At 43.7% G+C, this 16,478-nt stretch overlaps 1 long non-coding RNA gene across 1 annotated transcript; it reads left to right on the forward strand.

The window, feature by feature from the left end:
* The first annotated feature begins 1,600 nt into the window (after positions 1-1,600).
* Positions 1,601-12,032, forward strand: LOC100498598. Its single transcript, XR_001171160.2, has 2 exons — positions 1,601-1,722; positions 10,010-12,032. It is a non-coding gene; the product is annotated as an uncharacterized LOC100498598 (long non-coding RNA).
* The last annotated feature ends 4,446 nt before the right edge of the window (positions 12,033-16,478 follow it).

Here is a 16,478-nt window from a genome sequence, read left to right on the forward strand (position 1 = left end):
ATGTAACTATCTACATGTACATTGGGGTTACCAGCCCCCCTACCAGTCAGTATCATTGTTCCTCACCTGGGGGGGATGTTGCTGCCATATTTGTGCAGATCAGTTGGTTCCCACCAAGACAACAGCCAATGGAAACAACTCAGTGTTGTGATTCATTACCTTGGGTTTCACCTCCTATGGAATAACTACCATGAGTTGTACATAGGAACACACCCTGCGCCGTGACTGTCCCTTTAACAATAATAGCTTTGTTATTGCTTCAGTCCCCAACAGCAACGGCTGTTACTTCACATAAAATTTTACATTTTCTGTTTATTTTGCTTCACTTGTCAGGCGATGGCATGATCCCATATTTAGTCCGACTCCCATGTCCTAAATTCATAACGTGTTAGTCACATTTCAGGTCAAAAAGTCAAAAAGAAGATTTATATCAATAGGAAAGCTCTAGTACATCGGTCTGGGACCAAGGCCTCATGCATTTCAGGTTACAAAACCCTTAATTAGAAGCAAAAATGCTTATAATTAGGGGTTTGGACCTAAAATTTTCTTGGACCCCAATTTTCTTGGATTGGCAAAGAGTTTTGCCGTTTCCCACAGTTGCCCAAAGATTTTTTAAACCATTCACAAGCTCCAATCAGAAGAAACCCTCTCTAGATGAATCGATAAATCTATTTAATTTCTCTGCCTAGAGTGTGTCGGGGGTCGCACACAAATACGTTGGCCACTCCCCCAGGCAGATTTGCTCCGGCTGAATTCGGTTGGTCAGAAAGTGCCTTGTGGATCTCAGTTTTCAAATAAGGGCCACAGATAGTCATTGGGATCAAGACCAGGGTTGGGCCATTGAATGGCTATGAACCAGGCACAATGCTCCTTACTTGCTGGCCCTGCCTCATTTTAAATACATACTGGCAAATTACCTTTACTGTTGCCAAAAAAATCAGTAGGACCAAGATGTCACCCTTCTCTATATGATCCCAAGCTTTATATCTAGAATTAATAGACAGTTTCCATGGCATGACTTACCTGCTGCTACACAGTTATTCCCAGTTCCTGGAAACGATCTGGAAGACCTCTGCCCACCCCCATATATTCCATGGGGTAAGTGAAATAAGCCTCAGTTTTGAGGTTGAATGAACTCCAGGAATCAACTCCAGAAACCCACAACCACTTGGACCCCAGAAACATTATTTTTAGAATGAGATCATCTGATTCTGTATCTATAGGCACCCCAAGTTTCCTTCTATCTGTAACCAACGCATACCCTTTAGGTAGACAGGAAGCACCCCCATAATGTGTCCCTGGGGTCCCAGATGCCACTCAGGTAGGCATACGAGCAGGGACCATGGAATGTTGGCGCAGGAGCCCTATCTAATACTTGTGAATAAGAGAAATACAACATTACTGAAGAACAGGCTACTTGCCCCACAATGAGTACCCCTTGGCTTCACCAATGCTGACTTTTAACCTACTGGGTGTAATCCAAAGGTTGACAAAATATACAGACAATTCCATTTATTTGTTTATTGCTTCCTGCTTAGCGACTGGCTGAACAGGTAATTTCAGTTGTGACATCAAACAACTATATAGACTGGATAAGGAGCCCAATAAAAGGGAAGAACATATAGAGAGTCGCTCACTGAAGGTGAAAGAGACTCCTGAAACCGACTCCTGTCCCAGAGCAGTCACAGCCGGTGCCCCAAGCGAAGAACATGGACAATAGAGGTGAGTTATTCTGTTATATAAGTGTCTGGGCATGAAACAGATAAAGCCCTCGCCCTGTGTGGTATATACAGTATGGGGGAGATGTAGCCGCGCTGATGTGCCGCTGTGTTTGGGGTCAATAACAACATCTGCCCAGGGATCCATTTGGCACAACTTGGGAATCCTGTAGTTTCTTTGTGCCAAAGTGTGCCAGCCATTGTGTAAATCCGGCTACTTGCACACAGCGCAACTATAGGCACAAGGAGGTTACTAAGTGGCACTCTGACCGGTGCCAATCTGTACCCAGCAATATGCCCATACGTGTATATACTGTATATTGGCAGAAATCACTATGGGGGAATTCACAAAAGTGTCGGTAAGTGAATCGTTAGCAAAATTGTAGAAATGGCGAAAGCACAACAAATCCACATAAGGGATAACGCTTATCGCATGCTTTTTTGCGTTAAAAAGCACGCAATAAATTAGTACCGATTCATCAAAGTCATTTCGCATGCGTTATTTACCTCGCATTGCGTTAATTCTCGCATAGATATGATACTAACGCATGATTCACAAACACATATGAAGCGTTAGATGCACTAAATATCCCATTAGTCTGTGCGAAAATTAACCCCTACTTGGGGCAGGCGGTACTTAAAGAAAATTGTGGTTCGTGAGCTTTTGGCAACACAATAAGGACTTTGCAGTGGGATTTATTCAGTGTGTGTCGGCCCCAGAGTGATGCAGCCGCCAGTTTGCAGGGAAATGGGCATTTACAGAAAAGTAGTTTTACGAGCGTAATGGTTACGTGTGTAATATCGTGCGCTAATATAGCAAGTGGCAAAATATATAGAGAGCAGCAGGAATTAACGCACGCGCAGAAAATAACGCAAGGAAAACGCTCATCGTGACTTAAATAATGCAAACAACATCGCGTCTAAATTAACGCAAGTATCCTATAATGAATCGTGCGTCAAGTCGCAAAAAATAAGAAGCGCTAAAATTTAACGCATGCTATAAATAGCGCTCGTTTTATCGCACCTTAGTGAATCAGCCCCAAGGTATCGTATAGCTTTATGGCTTTGTCATAATGTCGCCAAATGTTAATAAGTGACTTATACATGTAGCACAAATAGACAAATGGCCACTCATATAAATGCTGTTAACACATATTTATTCACATTCCAGCTGGGCAACACAGGCAGGCTTACCCCATAATGCAATTACCCCGACTAGCCTTCCTCATCATCACCCCCACTGGGAGCTCACTCCCCACCAGTCCGGCGTTCCTCTAACGCCCCCCTGCCCTTCTCTGAACAGGAATTTTCTGTCAACGTCCCTTGCCGAAGGCCTTTTCTGCTAGTCCTGACACTGACACTTAGCCAAGGCTCCTAAGCCATCTACTTCCTTGTTGGGGTGTTGGCTACCCAAGTGCTTCTCACTGTGACACCCTCTCTGTCTATCCTGCTGATCTACCATCAAATAGCCCCAAACTGGGTGTGGTCCCCTGCTTATATTCTTCCTGCCCTATGTTTCCCTCTAGTGGCTGGAGTCTCTGTTACACCTATTTTCCCAAACTTGCAAAACCCTGCCACCTAGTGGCTAAATTGCAAAATGACATTCTACAGCAACTAAAACCTATGCTGGGTGGATTAGCAATCACTCGGGCACCCCCCTACATGCACACCCAGCAACTGTTGTTATTGTGCTGTGAAAATGTTGTTTGTGCTCCATAAAATTGTCTCTATACAGTCAAATGAACCTATTGACATTTCATCTAATATTTTTGTTATGAAAAATGTCTGTACAAATGCAGTGGGTGCGACGAATTCTCAGAAAGGTCGTACGTATGACACAAAAATAGCCACGCCCCCTTTTTAACAACTTTTTTTGAAAATTGTCAGCAGAGGCAGAAAAATGACAGAAAAGAGTTCTTGAATAAATTGCCACAAATACATAATTTTTATACAACATCATTACTACATTTTCCTACCAACATGTTTATGAATTCCCCCTATGAGTATATTGTATTGTACGTAGGGTGGGTTCTTGTCTTCTTTTCTGTCTGGGTTTGGTTCTGGGACGAGTCGAGACACTTGCTTCAGGCAGCAGTGCCCCCAAATTTACGAGACGAATTTCCAGACTTTAAAACAGAAATTTGGCTCAGATAGTGCAGATAGAGCAATAGCCCACTCTACAATAGTGATGCGCCCCCTTGGACTTCTTCCAGAGCAGTAAAGGTAATCACAGGGGGCTGAGGGGGGCGCCATTGGAGGAGCTACCTTGGGCGGCTGAGGGGGCAGAAACGCCCCTGGTTTGGTTACATAGTTAGATTTTGTTGGAGAAAGACAATAGTCCATCAAGTGATCATTCTGTTCCTCTAGTATAAAGGTGGGGGGCTTTTGTTCTTTGTTGTCCCCCCACATATGTTTATATAGAGTTGGGAAATATATATGTAATGTCCTCTAACACATTGGTAAAGAGAAATCACCTCCCCTCGCAGGTGCTTTTTCTTCAAAAAATAAACTTGACAGTCTCTGCTCTCTCCAGCTCATTAATATCCTTCTTAAGGACTGGAGCCCAAAACTGCACTGCATACTCACTGTTACTGCCCCCCATACTCACTGTTACTGCCCCCCCCCATACTCACTGTTACTGCCCCCATACTCACTGTTACTGCCCCCCATACTCACTGTTACTGCCCCCCCCCCATACTCACTGTTACTGCCCCCCCATACTCACTGTTACTGCCCCCCATACTCACTGTTACTGCCCCCCCCCATACTCACTGTTACTGCCCCCCCATACTCACTGTTACTGCCCCCCCCCCATACTCACTGTAACTGCCCCCCATACTCACTGTTACTGCCCCCCATACTCACTGTTACTGCCCCCCATACTCAGGGTGAGGCCTTACCAGGGACCTATAAAGGGGCAAAATTATGTTTCATCCCTTGAGTCAATGCCCCTTTTATACAAGACAGCACTTTATTTGCTTTAGTAGCCACAGAATGACACTGCCTAGAGTTACACAGCTTGTTGTCCACAAAAAACCCCTAGATCCTTCTCCATTAAAGATCCCCCCAAACACTCCCAATTAGTGTATAACTTGTGTTTATATTATTTCTACCAAAGGGCAGAACTTTGCACTTGTCCACATTGAACCTCATTTCCCAGTTTGCTGCCCAGTTTTCCCATTCTGTCAAATCTCTCTGCAAAGTGGCAGCATCCTGCATGGAACTCTCTCTATCCAATTACAGATATTATGAAGATATTGTCTATGGTGATATTTGTTCAAGACTGATATTGATAAAGGCCAGTAGGGTTGGCTCCCTTCACTATAAACATGTACAGGGCAGCAACCAATTTTTCAATAAGATATTACGCGTTTCACATTCCAACCCTTAGTCACAGGCTCAGCTTCCTTCACTAGTTTGCCTGTTGTTAAATTAATTACCATTCTAAACAGGGCTGTGTGGCATTTCCCTTACCCCTAGTAACTGGGAGGATTACAGGGTGTCCTTCTCTCAGTAATGCCTTTGTTACTTCTGGAAGGGTTCTGCCCCAATAAGGGGTAATTATATCTTAGTTGGGATCAAGTACATGTACTGTTTTATTATTACAGAGAAAAGGGAATCATTTAACCATTAAATAAACCCAATAGGGCTGTTCTGCCCCAATAAGGGGTAATTATATCTTAGTTGGGATCAAGTACAGGTACTGTTTTATTATTACAGAGAAAAGGGAATCATTTAACCATGAAATAAACCCAATAGGGCTGTTCTGCCCCCAATAAGGGGTAATTATATCTTAGTTGGGATCAAGTACAGGTACTGTTTTATTATTACAGAGAAAAGGGAATCATTTAACCATTAAATAAACCCAATAGGGCTGTTCTGCCCCCAATAAGGGGTAATTATATCTTAGTTGGGATCAAGTACAGGTACTGTTTTATTATTACAGAGAAAAGGGAATCATTTAACCATTAAATAAACCCAATAGGGCTGTTCTGCCCCAATAAGGGGTAATTATATCTTAGTTGGGATCAAGTACAGGTACTGTTTTATTATTACAGAGAAAAGGGAATCATTTAACCATTAAATAAACCCAATAGGGCTGTTCTGCCCCCAATAAGGGGTAATTATATCTTAGTTGGGATCAAGTACAGGTACTGTTTTATTATTACAGAGAAAAGGGAATAATTTAACCATTAAATAAACCCAATAGGACTGTTCTGCCCCCAATAAGGGGTAATTATATCTTAGTTGGGATCAAGTACAGGTACTGTTTTATTATTACAGAGAAAAGGGAATCATTTAACCATTAAATAAACCCAATAGGGCTGTTCTGCCCCAATAAGGGGTAATTATATCTTAGTTGGGATCAAGTACAGGTACTGTTTTATTATTACAGAGAAAAGGGAATCATTTAACCATTAAATAAACCCAATAGGGCTGTTCTGCCCCCAATAAGGGGTAATTATATCTTAGTTGGGATCAAGTACAGGTACTGTTTTATTATTACAGAGAAAAGGGAATAATTTAACCATTAAATAAACCCAATAGGACTGTTCTGCCCCAATAAGGGGTAATTATATCTTAGTTGGGATCAAGTACAGGTACTGTTTTATTATTACAGAGAAAATGGAATCATTTAACCATGAAATAAACCCAATAGGGCTGTTCTGCCCCAATAAGGGGTAATTATATCTTAGTTGGGATCAAGTACAGGTACTGTTTTATTATTACAGAGAAAAGGGAATCATTTAACCATGAAATAAACCCAATAGGGCTGTTCTGCCCCAATAAGGGGTAATTATATCTTAGTTGGGATCAAGTACAGGTACTGTTTTATTATTACAGAGAAAAGGGAATCATTTAACCATTAAATAAACCCAATAGGGCTGTTCTGCCCCCAATAAGGGGGTAATTATATCTTAGTTGGGATCAAGTACAGGTACTGTTTTATTATTACAGAGAAAAGGGAATCATTTAACCATTAAATAAACCCAATAGGGCTGTTCTGCCCCAATAAGGGGTAATTATATCTTAGTTGGGATCAAGTACAGGTACTGTTTTATTATTACAGAGAAAAGGGAATCATTTAACCATTGAATAAACCCAATAGGGCTGTTCTGCCCCCAATAAGGGGTAATTATATCTTAGTTGGGATCAAGTACAGGTACTGTTTTATTATTACAGAGAAAAGGGAATCATTTAACCATTAAATAAACCCAATAGGGCTGTTCTGCCCCAATAAGGGGTAATTATATCTTAGTTGGGATCAAGTACAGGTACTGTTTTATTATTACAGAGAAAAGGGAATCATTTAACCATTAAATAAACCCAATAGGGCTGTTCTGCCCCAATAAGGGGTAATTATATCTTAGTTGGGATCAAGTACAGGTACTGTTTTATTATTACAGAGAAAAGGGAATCATTTAACCATTGAATAAACCCAATAGGGCTGTTCTGCCCCCAATAAGGGGTAATTATATCTTAGTTGGGATCAAGTACAGGTACTGTTTTATTATTACAGAGAAAAGGGAATCATTTAACCATTAAATAAACCCAATAGGGCTGTTCTGCCCCAATAAGGGGTAATTATATCTTAGTTGGGATCAAGTACAGGTACTGTTTTATTATTACAGAGAAAAGGGAATCATTTAACCATTAAATAAACCCAATAGGGCTGTTCTGCCCCAATAAGGGGTAATTATATCTTAGTTGGGATCAAGTACAGGTACTGTTTTATTATTACAGAGAAAAGGGAATAATTTAACCATGAAATAAACCCAATAGGGCTGTTCTGCCCCAATAAGGGGTAATTATATCTTAGTTGGGATCAAGTACAGGTACTGTTTTATTATTACAGGCAGCTGCCTCTTCTGCCTACCCCTAGTTCCGGCCCTGGCCAGAAGTCTGAACACAAGGGCCCCAAGTAATTGCCCTTAATTTCCCACACCAAAAGTACATTTTCTGTAAGTTCTCCCACTCGCACTCTTCTCCTTCCTCCCCATGTGTCATTCTTCTCTCCACTCCTATTATTTTCTCTTCTTTTAGTCCTTTCCGTATGTGCCATTCTCTCTTCTTACCCCTTCTCTCCTCATTCCCCATACATATGTCATTCTGGTACTTGCCCCACTGCAGGGCAAATTACACACCAAAACACCAGGATCACAACACAAGTGTCATCCAGCAAAATGATTAATGTGTGCCAAGTCAATATTTTGGAAAAATTGTGGTATCATCCTCTTCTTCCATTGAAATCTTTCATTGTGTCATGTGACCACATAGTCTACATATGTAATGCGCAAGTGCCCCATGATGGCATACAGGAGGGGCAAACATTTGAGGGGGTATATAGGTTAAAGGGGATGTGGGTTCCAAAAAAATACTACCATTTTTTTAGGAACCCCAAAGGTGGGCAACTCCCCTTGGCTGAGATGGATGCAATGGAATTCTGTGATAAAAGGGGGTCATTTGCAACATCCTCACTCTCTGGCCTCCATTACCTGAGCCCAGAGGGATCTGCCTGTACCTTCTCATTCATTGGAGTAGAGTTTCCACCTTTCGGTCTTCTTCGAATCTGGGCAGTGATGTCATAGGGTTGGGGAGAATGACATCAGTGACAGGGGAGTGACATTAAAGGTAGGGGTGGGGCAATGACACGGCAGAGCTTTCAGTGATTGGAAACTGGGCAGGTGGTGCCCCTAGCTTGGAGGCTATAATGGCGAGTATAACGTTCCAAGTGATGAAATGAGTAGAAGCCCCTGGAGAAGAGGAGACTCAGTACGTTGTCTAAGTTGGAAACATCTTGGATCTGTAAATAAGGCTCCTTGTGGCCAATGGGACTACATAGAGACCATGTCCCATCTGGGCAAGCCTGGCGTGATTGTGTGGTGTTTCCCAATTTGAATTTACTTTAATACGTTTCTCCTCTTCTTTGTAGCTCATTGATAGAGCACCCATAGAGCACCCATCGCTGCTACATATTCTCAGTGTTGGTGCTGAGCTCAGCGAGACATGGGTGGTAAGCGCTTTCTATTTGTATTATATCCGTGCCTGTCGGTGGTGTATGTGTGTCGGTGGTGTATGTGTGTCGGTGGTGTATGTGTGTCGGTGGTGTATGTGTGTCGGTGGTAGGTTATAACGTGCTGTGCATCATGTATGGACAATAGGGATTAGGGATTAAACTGTGAAAATCTTAAACTTGGATTATGTGGTCATGTGACACCAGGAGAGATTCCTATGGAAGCAGAGCCTATGACATCACACAAAGGGGTGGGGTTGAACCATTTTTTACTGCACTGATGGTCACACTAATCACTTGGCTTGGGCAAGGGCTGGGATATGAGGCTGAAACGTTGCTTGTTGCACCCAATATGTCTCACAAATAATTCTTCTTGTTGGTTGAAGCTTGTGCTGTGATCCTGGTGTTTTATTATGGACTATGGAAGCCGGAGACACAAGAGTTAGCACTGCAAGTAGGGTTGCCACTTGGGCAATATTCCAACTTCCTAGCCAACAATGTTCCCTCTCGTTCCACCCTGGTCCATCACAATTCTTGTTTAACCTTCTCTGTCCTGATTGCCTTCAACTCCCCAATCCACTACATCATTGGCACGCCCATTCATGCCGTTGGCCAGCCAATTTCAATTATTGGTGCTATATAAATAGAAAATAAATGTTTGGCAGAACACCTGGTTTCTATGCAACCAAAACTTGCCTCCAAGCAAGGAAATTAGAAATAACCCCCTGCTTTAAGGCCACTGGAGGCAACATCCAAGGAACTGTAGAGCAACATGTTACCCCCTGAGCCAATGGTTGGGGATCACTGGGCTAAATAGAAGAGCAAAATCTCATTACTTTGCAGCAGGAGGCATCGCTAGACCCTTATCTGATTGGCTCTAGAGCAGTCGTTCTCAACCTGTGGGTCGGGACCTCTTTGGGGTCAAACAACCCTTTCACAGGGGTCACCTAAGACCATCGGAAGACACATATTTCCCAATGGTCTTCGGAATAATTTTGTGGTTGGGGGTCACCACAACATGAGGAACTGTATTAAAGGGTCGCGGCATTAGGAAGGTTGAGAACCTCTAGAGCTCTGATGTGACAGAAGAGCTTGAACCAATCAGATAAGCTTTAAGAGACACTTCCTGCTAAAGGGAAAGGGCATTTCATGAAATGAAAAATATGTGTAAAACAGGAGTCTGGGCAGGTTCTGCATCACCCTGTATGTGCCTTTTATTCATTTTGCATGTTGTAACTAACCTATTCTGTTCTATACCCACTCTGCCCCACTCCAGGCTGTTGTGGTCATCCTCCCCACCACCCGCACCATCACGTCCACCCTCCGCACCATCATGTCCACCCTCCGCACCATCCCGTTCACCCTCCGCACCATCCTGTTCATCCTCCGCACCATCCTGTTCATCATCCTGTTCACCCACCGCACCATCCCGTTCATCACCCGCACCATCATGGTCACCATGGGCACCATCATTAAACCTCCAGTCAAGCAGGAGGAAGAAGAATTCCTAATTAAGAAGCAAGATATATCCCCCGGTGATCAAATGACTGATTTTCTATTCTTCCTGCTGGAGGGGGGCGCTTGACCCCCAGGCAGCAAATCCTTACTGAACTCTTATACAAGTTTCTTGCAGTGGAAGTTTGGACCGGCCTCCCAGCCTGTTCTCTTTCCAGCGCTCCCTGTTCCAAGGGAAGGTCCTCTGTTTGCTCTTATGTGTTTGGAATCTGAGGCCCCCCAGCCTACAGTCTTTCCTGGTGTGCCCCCCATTTTCAGATCATGTGCTCCCATGAGTTTGGCATTATTTGCCCTGTATGGATCCTGTGTATCCATGAGAGGGGTTCTGCCCATGGCCCAGCCAACTTGGCATCTATCCCTGTATCTATGCACTGGGCACCCCCAGCCCTTCTCCCACCTGTTGGGCTCACAGCTCCACATGAGTAGTTGAGAGGAAGGCTTGATTCAGGATCTATAAAGTGCCCAATGGAGTATTGGCCGGGAGGTGGCTGTAGGCAATAGAGAGAGGAGAGGACAAAAGAGAGAGGACAGTGGGAGTAGGGGAGGCACAGGGAGAGCCGGACAGACATTGGGGTACAGAGGAAAGGGGGAGATGGGAAAGTGGGTGACAGATGAAAGTGCTGGTCTCTACTGGAGCTGTAACACTGGGCCTTTGGGGGTGACTGGGCTGAATTAGCTCCCTTCATGCTGAGACCTGGGGGCTCATTTATGAACACAAGGGCAGACAGCCAAGTGCCCAGTTGGACACAAAATTGAGGATTCCCTGCTTTGTGGGTAAATATCATGGTGACTTGCACCCCAGAATGGCCCTTTGCCCATTGCCCTGGGTTAGTAAAAGAGCCCCCTAAGCCTCAGAATTGCACCAACCCTTAGCTCAGACCAACGGGGCCCTACAGCCCTGGCAGGTTGGGGCGGCTGTAAATTACAGTTCAACAATATCAGGGAACCCATAAGTGACATAAACAGCTGTTTCTAAGCGTCACCTCTCAGAATAAACCCCCAGATATGGCCCTTGCCCTGTATAACACAGGGGGCTCCACTGAGCAAAGTGTATGGAAAAGCCAAACTTACACTCCTCTGTGCTGATTGGTGGAATGCAGGAGTGTTCCCTCCAATCAGGGGATATTGCTGAAACAAACATTATTTTGTTCCATTACCAAGTCCTGTGGGTTCAGCTCTATATTATTCCCTGTACCGCAGCCCCCTGGGAATTTCTCTTTATCTTTCTCATCCTGAACTTGCCCTTGGAAAGCAAATACAAAATGTGTGGTGTTTTCTACCTTGTATCCTATGAAATAATCCATGATTTTTATTTGACACTAATTAACTGTGACTGAAATAATGTTAATGAACTGGGGTGTAATTTACAAACATTCGCAATTACACCAATAATGTTACCCAGAGAGGATCAGCTGACCCTGTACTTCCCCATAGCAACTAATCAGATCTGTGCTTTCATTTTCTACCTGATCAAAACGTAGTGCTGATTGGTTCCTATGTAGCAGGGATTGGTTGCTATGTAGCAGGGATTGGTTGCTATGTAGCAGGAATTTGTTGCTATGTAGCAGTTTCTACCTTATTAAATGAGGCCCTAGGACTGTAATAGTTAATTGCTTTAGCTGTTCTGATAGATATCAAATTTTGAAATGAAAATGATCATATATAACATTTATTGCTACAATAAAATGCTGATTAAAGTGATAAAATGTGAAAATTCTGTTAAATCAAAATAAAGGGGGATAAAACCATTTGCACCAATAAAGAACCATGTGATTGCGCCTCTTTCCTGCCGAGTGTCTTTTTTTCCAGGGCAATTTAGAGGTTTATGGTACAGAATGAGGGAGGAGTTAGTGGGAGGGAGGAGTTAGTGGGAGGGGGAGTGGGAGGAGTTATAGGCAGGTCTGGGTGTGGTTTGGGAGGGTCTGCGAATGTCTCAGGTCCCCACGAGGAGTCAGATTTTTGGGGTAGTGCCACATAGGGTCGGTGAGTGTGTAGGAATAGGGTAGAGGCCTGTTAGAGGCACTGTAGAGAGACAGGTTGGATAAAGCTTGGACACTTTAAGAGACAGGGAGTCCTGTAGGCTTAAGTGAAGTTTCCTGATTGGTTTACTCCAGTCTGCACTTTAATGAACCTGCAATATAGTCAGTTCTGTCGCACCGAACTTCATATGAACATGACCGATGTGTTTAGTAAAGGCCTACACCGGTCCCAAGGGAGAAGGTAATGAAAGGTCCAGGTCAAAACCGGACACGTGGCAACCCTACAAACACCTGATTGGCTGCTGTGAATGCTGTGGCTAATGTTACATAAGAACATTAGTGCCTATGGGCAGAGTTCAGTGTGATGGAGCTGAATCCCAGGGTGTGACCGGCCCACTGGGGGGCTTTGGTCTTAGCAGTGGTGGGGGGGTGAGGTTGGTGGCCGGAATAGTGGGCCCTTGGCTCTGGCAAACCGACTCCGACGCTGCTAAATACTATGGATTCCTCAGGGCTGTGGAATCTCGGCTCTATAATAAGAGGATGGAGCGGCACTGCCCAGTTTCTAAACTCCCAGTTTTATGGAGGGTCCTGGAAGGTGAGATAATTACTTTAAAAAAAAGAAGGCCCAACGGCGTCCTCACTGGAGAAAATTATAGCTGTGTAATTGTGTGTGCGCTGTGTAATTGTACATTCATTTGTTTTGGAGGGTTATGTGTCCTTTAATCCCTCATCTTCATGTGACCACAGCCATTCCATTGTAAAAAAAACAGTGCATTCTGGGATATCTGAGTCTATTGCACTTTACTGTGGAAAGACCACTGGCAGGCAGGATAGAATCTTAGGAAAAACTTCTACCGGCAAGTGCTGCCCTCTTGTGGAGTAAAAGCATCGGTGCATTATAGCCCTATAGCCCACCCTAGGGTGCAGCTCAGTATCTATTTGATCATGTGACACCCCACAGCTTCACAGTCAGCACCAACACAAGTAGGAAAGCAAACTGACACTTACTAAGCAGGAACTGGGCTGAAATAAACTGGCAGTTAATGCAGCAAATGTGAAATAACATGTAGTAGAATGAGGTATAAATCATATTAGGGGGGGACTAATTCATTTACAGAGGGGGTACCTCTTGCATTCACTGAGCACTTGCACCCTGAACACATCTGCCCTCTGCAGGTTAGGGGCTGTAATGGGGGAAACCCTGCTTCTCACCAATACAGACTACAAAACTACGGTTTTTTGTAGTCTGCAACCCCCTCTGTCTTTGTAAATGATCCCCATGTGACTCCCAGCACCGGATCTATTGCTACATAAATGTGTGGGTTAATGTGTAACGAAAGGAAAGTCTCACAGGTAGGGTTGTAATAGGGCAACTCGTTTAATTCTTGTAATAACAAACTGTATTTTTATGTCATGGGGTTCTACCTAGGTCCCTGGGGCCAAGTTTATTATCTACAAGGGCCCCAAGCTCCTTCCCCATTAGGGATTTGCCTAGTGCAGTCCCATTAAGGGTATAAGTGGGGGCAGATTGTTACCCCCCAGGTGCATGACCTTACATTTATCCACATTAAATCCCATCTGCCACTTAGCCGCCCAGATTGCCAGTTGCCCAGACCCTGCTGCAAGGTGCCCCACCCTGGGTAGAACTGACTGGGCTGCAGGGTGCCATCTGCAAACACTGATACATTACCCATAATCCCCTCCCCCAAGTCATTTATGAACAAGTTAAACAAAAGTGGCCCCAGTACAGAACCCTGAGGGGCCCCACTCCTAGTAAAGAATGGGCCAATCATAACCCCCCCTCTCTCCATGTTCTGACATCCCTGTGTTTCTGGATCCAATGGAAAAAGACTTTATATGAGGCAATGTTATTATTTTCTCATGAATGTGCAGCCGACTGAACGACACAGGAAGGAAGCTGAATATTTCCTTGGCCAAAAGTGAAACTGGCAGATAGTTCTTACCCTAAGGGATAAAGCTATAAATACAAGTTTCCCATATTCGGGACTTTTCCAATGGCGCCGCCTTGGCCGGGCTTCCCCCGTGTTTGTACAAGTTGAGTCGTTCCGTACATGTCACTTTCATTCCCGTCCCCAGAGGCCGGATGGATACGGCGCCACCGTGGGAAATTGCAGAAGCGAATATAGAAGCAGCTCCTCAAAGGGGGAACTATTGTGAAAAATGTTTTTATAATATTGAAAATATAAAGCCCAGACAAACCATGTTAACAGTAAAGCAGCTTGTTGTTTCCTTAGACTCGCAGCCTATTGCAGGAGGGTGATGGGCAGCGGATCTCAATTTAATGTGAGAAAAGGAAAATTGAAAGCCTACAGGAACCAAGCAGGTTCTACATGAGAGATTTATCCCACAGCCCCAAAGCTGCACAGGAAGGGACACTTACAAAAGCAACACCGCCAGGAATTCCCACTTCTGCCCCATCACATGTGTCTGATATGGGGGGCACAGATAGAGAATATCAGCCAGTGGGGAGGAAAGCGAGGAGCTCCCCCCCATCACCCAAACACAGCAAGAAAATAAAGCAGGAGAGCAGCCTCCGAAATCTTAAATTTTCTGAATTTGAGAATGAGGCTCTAATTGAGAAGCTAGTGCCCGTGTACGACCGATTAATCGGCAAATATGCAGCCAAAACAGCTACAACTGTTACAAACAGAGCATGGAACCATGTGAACAGTGTCGGGGTCTGTCTGAGGAGTGTCCAACACTGTAAAAAAAGATATCAGGGCATCAAAAGGGCCCTGAAGAAAAAACTGTCAGACTCCAGATACAGGTAAATATCTTACATTCATCTTTCTATTTAACACTCGCTCATCTGCTTTTCTACTCAATCGGCTTTTCCTTTTGGCTTACTGTCTTTCCTTCCTTTTTGGCTACTTTCCTACTTACTTTACATGTATGTATGTATGGCACGCCTATTATTATGTGCAACTTATGGCCTCAAAGCTGTGGGGTAGAACAGTCAATAAAATAATACCAAAATAGTTAATGCCCTGTACTCTCCTTTATGAAGGAGGATTATTGTGGAAGCAGTGTTTAATACAGAGTATAAGGGAGAGCCCTGGGAGTTAGTGAGGCCACTTAGCAGCAGCAGTTTAGTAGGGTTTGTATCAGAGCCTTAGTATTGTTACACTTGAAAGTAAAGGGAATTGATTGGGGCAACAATGAGTAACAAAAAGTGAGTGCATTGTTATGGGCTTGCTTATTGGAGACAACACAATAAAATCATTCATATATTTAATTTAGAACACGAAAAAAGTTAGATGAACACAGGAGCACTTACCTCCATAGACCCACGTGTGCTACTCGCAGACCAACTCTCAATGGTCCCAAAAGGCAGAAAAGTCCAGAAAAAGCGGAGCACCACGGGGTAAAAAATAAAATCAGTCTTTATTTGGTCACATTAAAACGGCACGTATACATCAAATGGACTTACGCTTAAAGCGTTTCGTGCTTCTGATGAAGTGACGCGATGTCACGAAACACGTTAAGCGTAAGTCCATTTGATGTATACGTGCCGTTTTAATGTGACCAAATAAAGACTGATTTTATATATTTTATTTAGGTCTGGAACTGGAGGTGGCCCTTCCAAAAAGGTGCACTATATCACCTATCCATGGAGACAGCATCACTGGTGTCTTTGATTCAGACTGGAATGTTGGCCAAGGTAGGTGTAATGACATTAATACAAGTGTATTTTCTCTTGCAGAGAAGCTTAATATTAATGGAATACAATGTTTTATAAAACAGATTCATCCTTTCCCCCACCTGGCACAAGCAAAGGCAGACAATGCTCAGTTGCTCCCATTCCAGGTAATATTGTTACTAATTTTGTAGGACGTGGGTTTGTGTCAGGCTTGTGCAATGGGATGAGAGGGAATTGTGTATATTGTGTATATTGCAGGTGTTTCAATTACAGAAGTGCAGTGTATTGCTAATAAGATAGGGGTGTTATTGGCCAAGTGTGCCTTGCTGGGTTAGGTGCAGTCAGTTCATCTTCTACTTTTGGACAGTCAATCTTTCCAACTTGATTTTGCCCCTGCACTCTGTATGGCAAAACATTTTACCTTCTTTGCTCATTTGGAATGAATCAATGTCCACAAATACATTTTGCAAAATAAACTTTTAAACATTTTTTTTTCCCAAAAGGTGGCCAAGGACACTCGGCTGGACACTCCCCAGGTCAGCTCCACTCGCCGTACCAACTGGATCCTGAAACAGAACAACCAATGTTTA

Source organism: Xenopus tropicalis, chromosome 6, assembly GCF_000004195.4.
Source record: "Xenopus tropicalis strain Nigerian chromosome 6, UCB_Xtro_10.0, whole genome shotgun sequence".
NCBI lineage: Eukaryota > Metazoa > Chordata > Amphibia > Anura > Pipidae > Xenopus > Xenopus tropicalis.